The sequence below is a fragment of the Protopterus annectens genome, chromosome 2.part0, assembly GCF_019279795.1.
Source record: "Protopterus annectens isolate FY-2018-M chromosome 2.part0, PAN1.0, whole genome shotgun sequence".
In the NCBI taxonomy this organism is placed as follows: Eukaryota; Metazoa; Chordata; order Ceratodontiformes; family Protopteridae; genus Protopterus; species Protopterus annectens.
The window spans coordinates 1,551,929,743-1,551,935,742 of NC_056728.1; positions in this window are offsets into that span (position 1 = coordinate 1,551,929,743).

Sequence of the window (6,000 nt, forward strand, 5' to 3'; positions counted from 1 at the left end):
CCCATATGTGTTGTCCTAACATAGGATTCCATATTACACATTCATTGCTGATGTTAGGACCACATTGCAGGTTGTAAGGGGTGTGGAATGCAGTATTGTGATATGCTGTAGTGTAGATCTGTAACAGTTGCCATTGTAATAGTGGTATATACATTGTTGTTGCACCGTATAAGGGTGATGTTTCAGACATGTCCCTACTGTAGGCCATTTGTCCCACTAGTATGTTCATCTCTGTGCACACATCTTGCAATGACAGGTTGTTTGTTATATTGCAGGAGTATTACATACCCTTCAGATACACCATCATGGTGAGCACTGTGATGCAGTGCAGTTAACAGCAACACTACGTGAACATGTACAGCATGCATTATGGGTAGGTGTGTTAAATGTGTGCATGGAATATACCATGGCCATATATTGGCAAACCTGAAAAAACACCATACTCACCAGCTACAGGCTGCTGACCCTGAGGTATACTAGAAGGACTTAAATAATTGTATGAGAGATGTGATGTCAGTAGCCACACCTGTGGCATCGGTACAGGGTGGGTGCAGCGTTAGAGTACATCAACAGTACAAACCCGCAATACTACAGATTATGCACATCTGTTTATTACTACAACCCAGCAACAGACTATATATATTTCATCTCACATATGCATGATCTAACTCTACAGATGCAGATGGATACGCAACAGTGGTCTACTGATGTGCCCTGTGGCCTACCTGTGGGATCCCTGTGGGATTGCACTACAGTGGGGAAAAGGGCATATACCTTTTACTTTAATGTGTCAGTGTTATGAGTTTCAGTCAAATGCATTTTCATTCTTTTGAACTTTCAGTGTTTTGGTCTCAGTCAAATGAATTTCAGTCAAATGAAATTTAGGTCATATGAAGCAGACCCGGGATGGATTACTGCTAACTTCTTGTGGCTATGTTGTGTAGGGTCCTGGGTATGGGGCTTGCAAATGTTGGTATTGTGTTGCAAGGCAGATCTGTTTGGCTGTGGGGGAGGGGATGATATCAATAATTATAAGAGATACTTAGACTGGGCCCCATCACCCCCATTAACGGTGCCTTTGGTCATATATGTATTTGTTGTGTTCTCTACAATAGTATATATATATATATATATATATATATATATATATATATATATATATATATATATATCCATTTACATATATATATATACACACACACACACATACACACATACACACACACATATATATATATATATATATATATATATATATATATATATATATATATATATATATATATATATATATATATATATATATATATATATATATATCTGGTAAAAAAACTGCACTAAAAATGAAGATAAATTTCTCTAACTAAGAACGAACTTCATGACATAAAAACATTCAAAAAGAATTAAAAGGAAAACACCAGCAACTCTTGTATTATTTAGCACTTTTGTCGTCTTTAATATCAAGACTTCTTCAGAATTATATGTTTCATTAATACAAGCGACCATTTTAACATTGTTAAAATACATTACTTCAAATAGTTTATTTAAATTAACACAACAGTTCCTATCCAATAATAATGTAACAACAGTAGTCTTGGAAGGTGCTGTGTGCATCTTCATTATCATTAAAAAGGTAGATCAATTAACCAGGAGGGGTGCCATGTGAATCCTGTAATGTCGTGTGCATACCAGGGTCATGTGCAACATGTATACCTGGAACAGAAACTTGGAAAGAAGCCTGAGGTATCATGTGCAAAGTGGGGCCCTGTGCAAAAAAAAAACAAAACAAAAAAAAACAAACCTTTATTATCTTTATAAGACCCAATCAGATCGCATTTCTATACTTTCAGATACTATATGACATACTTCTGATGAAAACAAGTTAACTCACATTTCAATACTTTCAATCTCTATACCATTTTAAGGCACATTTGATGTTTAGGCTTTCATTAATACCTGGGCTGACATCTACTCTAAGTTCGATCTGCTGTTTTAGCTCCCATACTTACAAGAGCGGGTCCACATCTGCTATGAACTCAGCTATTTTTTCTAATGCCATAAACATAAAGCCTGTGAAGTTCAGGCAGAGTGTACTATGTTTAGCTAAGGCATTCAAAGTGTCCTGTTTGTGGATTGCTGCGGTGTGTTCCTTTATGCGGTCACTTAGCTTTCTGTTGGTTTTGCCTATATAAAAACTTTCACAGTGTACACAAATAGCACAGTAAACCACATTTTTAGAGTTGCAGTCAAAGTGGTCATGAAATCGGGCAGATCTATTGCAGTGCGGGAAAGAGATGTTGTTGCCCTTTTGTACAAAAACACAGGCCACATATTTGCCACGCATTTGTATCTGACAGACCTGTGGAGGGAATGTTTGTTAACACTACCTGAATGTTGCCACACATATTACCAGATTCCATGTTATTATTATGCACATATGGCTCACTCTGTTACTGCGCACACTCTGGTCATAGCTTCACAACATGCTGGTGGAGATGGGACATACTTTGCATATTACTCTCATAACATTTTGGTGAATTGCTAGAGTGACAGGTTTGTTCTTATAGATATATTTCTGACAGTTATGATGTCTGACAATCAGTTGAATGTCATTATTTGCTGCCTAAACTTATGGGATCATCCCATAGGGGGGCAGCGTCACATCCAGGAAAATTAAGCCAATTATCTGAACTTTCTGACAATATCTGTACAGTTGAGGGGTATGATTCTGCATGCAACTTATTATCATTCCCAGGATTCGAACCATGGCTGTGTGTGCTAAAATAAACAGTTTATGTCTCAGTTGACTGTGCTATTTGGGTTATGTTGTCTGTCTTTTCACTGTTTTCTGTCTACGTCTCTCTCGGTTTTACAATATGACTTTGTGATTACAACAGTCATATACAGACATTCCTACACATTTTATTTATGTAGAACAGTGTGGGTAACAGTGTTTAATACAACAGTGCTATTAAGAGACTGCAACACTACATTATCATATGATTCCAGAGTAAACACAAGCAGTCCAGGAGTTAGACCTTTATTGCCAGGCTGTTACCCTTTTATTTACATACAACCTATATGAGACTCTTCCTGCCATATTGTCTGGTTTATTCAGTACATGCCATACACAATACAGGTTTCATACTGGCAATTGACGTTCTACTACTTTTAGATTTATTTCTTATGACAGTACATGCACAATTATTACTATCCTGCCTTGCAACACAGCCTCTTCAGCCTTCAGGCATGGGCTTCCTGATTCACAGCCTGCTCTGCTGCCACTGTCAAAGACATAAGAGGAATATTTAGCCATACCTATCCATAAATATACATGAGCTGGCAATTATTAAACAGGTAGTAGAATGATACTTACACACGGCTGGGACATCACCCCTCTGCCTAGCTTCTTGGATCTTCTGATCCAAGAACTCTGTCTTCCTCTGTTTCAGGTCAGCATAGTGATGCCTGACCTGCTCACCAGTTTGAGGGATGCCAGTGGCACTGGTGAGGTCACGGCCGAGATGGTCCCAGGCATCCACTTTATATTGGGAACCCTGGTACTCGCCCTGCAGCAGTCTCTCTTCATGGCTTTTTACAAGGAGTCCTACTATGACTTTGGACTCCTGGATGCCCCAGCGCTGTGCTCCAAACTGCAATCCTTCTTCAATGTCAGCCATAGTGCCTACAGGAGGAAGCTGCAACCAGTTATTAGATGTATTCCTGCATATGGGGTTTAAATAGGGCCAATTTCCCACAGTTTGCTGTGATTGGACGGTTTTGAAAATGCTAAGCTATGTTAGCTTAGCTTATCTAAGGTAGGCATTGCTTAATGTGGTATACCAATGGGCAAATTGATTTAGCTGGGCTACGCATTGCTTGCACCTAGTAAGCAGAGGTGTGCAATGCTTAGCATTGCTTGTTTTTAAATTTGCACACTATTTGCTATTTGGCATTGATTTATCATTCATTACATGTTATATATTTGTTTGGTATCCGTAATTCATGTGTACATACACTGTATGGGATACTTGTGTTTATTGGAGGATTTCACCACTTTTTTACAATGACATCTCATATTTGGACTTAATGCAGTACTCCATTTCACATATATATGTTATGTACTAGGTTATACAACATAAAACTGTTTATATATTTCTTTCACATGTAAATTGTGATTTTGCTATAGTGAAAATCTGGGTATACCTCAGTTTTAAGTACAGCTGTGATGGCTTACTGATTAACTGCTGTGACTATAGGGTACAGTGTCCTGGGTTCAAGACCTGCAAGGCCTGTTTATTTTGTTGTTGAGCAGAACACGGGCTGTTGGATAGAGAGTGATTAAGGCACTTTAAAGCAGTTGTACGGGGGGTTGCATGGGTCTGCATGATGGTAAGCAATGCTAACTTCTGGTTAAATATGCTTACAGAGAGTTAGCTTCAAAATTTCTTAACCTGTGTGTGCATTGCTTAGCCCCACGCAAACAGGCTTAAACCCACTTACTACTGCTTAAAAGTGCTTACTCCCGCTTACCCCCGCACTAATTTAGAAAGAAATGAAACATGGGTCTTGGGAAGGTGGTAGATTTGGACACTCTATGGATTTATCATTCATTACACATAACTTCATTTAGTATCCCTGATTCATGTGTATGGATACTGTACGGGGCACTTGTGTTTATCTGTGGATTTTACCACATTATTACAAAGACTTCTCACATCTGCACATAATGCAGTACTCCAGTTCACAAATATATGTTATTAAGTAGGTTATACAGCAAAAAAAAAAAAACTGTTCATAAATTGTTTTCACATGGAAAATGGAATTTACTACAGTGAGGATCTAACTGGGAATGACTGCTCACAAAGCGAACACTCTGACCACTACACTATGGCAGTACTGCTTCCACTGAATGTATCTTGATATTTATCTTCTTGTACTATTTAAGCTACAGTATGCATAGGTAAGCAATGGGCAAACCCCCGCACCTACGGTTAAATTTAAACTGTTTGATAAAAAAAAATCTCTACTGTTATTTTCTCCAGGAAGGGACAGATTACACTTATTACTGCGGATTCCTGTGTGCATCTGCACATTTGGTAAACATCCTAGCAACCCCCAATACCTCTCAACCTCTTCATGCAAAATATCTGTACAAAGCTTGACAAAATGAGGTAAAACTAGGGACATATTTTAAATATTGCTCTTATGAATTGGGTAAGTTGCTAGTGTAACAGGATTTGTTTTAAACTAACATTTCTGACAGATTTGGTGTCTGAAACTCAAATGTATGCCATTATTTAACTACTTCAATCCTGACATCATCCCAGTGATTTCTCAGATCAAATTGGGTACAGGCCAACTGTATGGGCAAAAAATCTGGACATTCTGCGAAGATTTGTACAGTTGGGAGGAATGCAACCCCCATGAGCGTTCTCACTCATTGTAATTACCAAACGGCATTTCTTGAATGCAGGGGTGTGTGTATTGTGGGAGGTCTGCTCTCAGACATACCCCCTGCACTTGTCCATGCTCCATGTCCATTTAGGAGAAGAGGGAGCATGCCTTCATTCTATGCATGGCGCGCTGCCGTACCGCTCTTAAACTGTCGTTTCCATGCAGGAATAAGCTATTCCTGCACGGAACCTTACTGAATCCTGGGTAATAAGTTTAAAGCAGGGACACTGGATATTTGATTGTTATGCCCCAGACCATGAGCTGCACCCAGTCACAGTTGTCAAATAAACTGCTTATGCTCTAATATTGTTTCCCAACAGCCACCTCTAGGATCATGAGGGACAATTTCTAATAAGCCAAATAACAATTTTGATGTTTTGCACCCTGACACGTGTTTACATAGTGCATTATTAGCATTATTTTTGATATGGCATACAAGTGCACATAAATTCTTTCTCTAAAGATGCTCTCAGTCTTTCCTACATAGAATTTTTAAACAAGTTTTACATATTGCTATATAACACCACCCAGTGTACAACAATT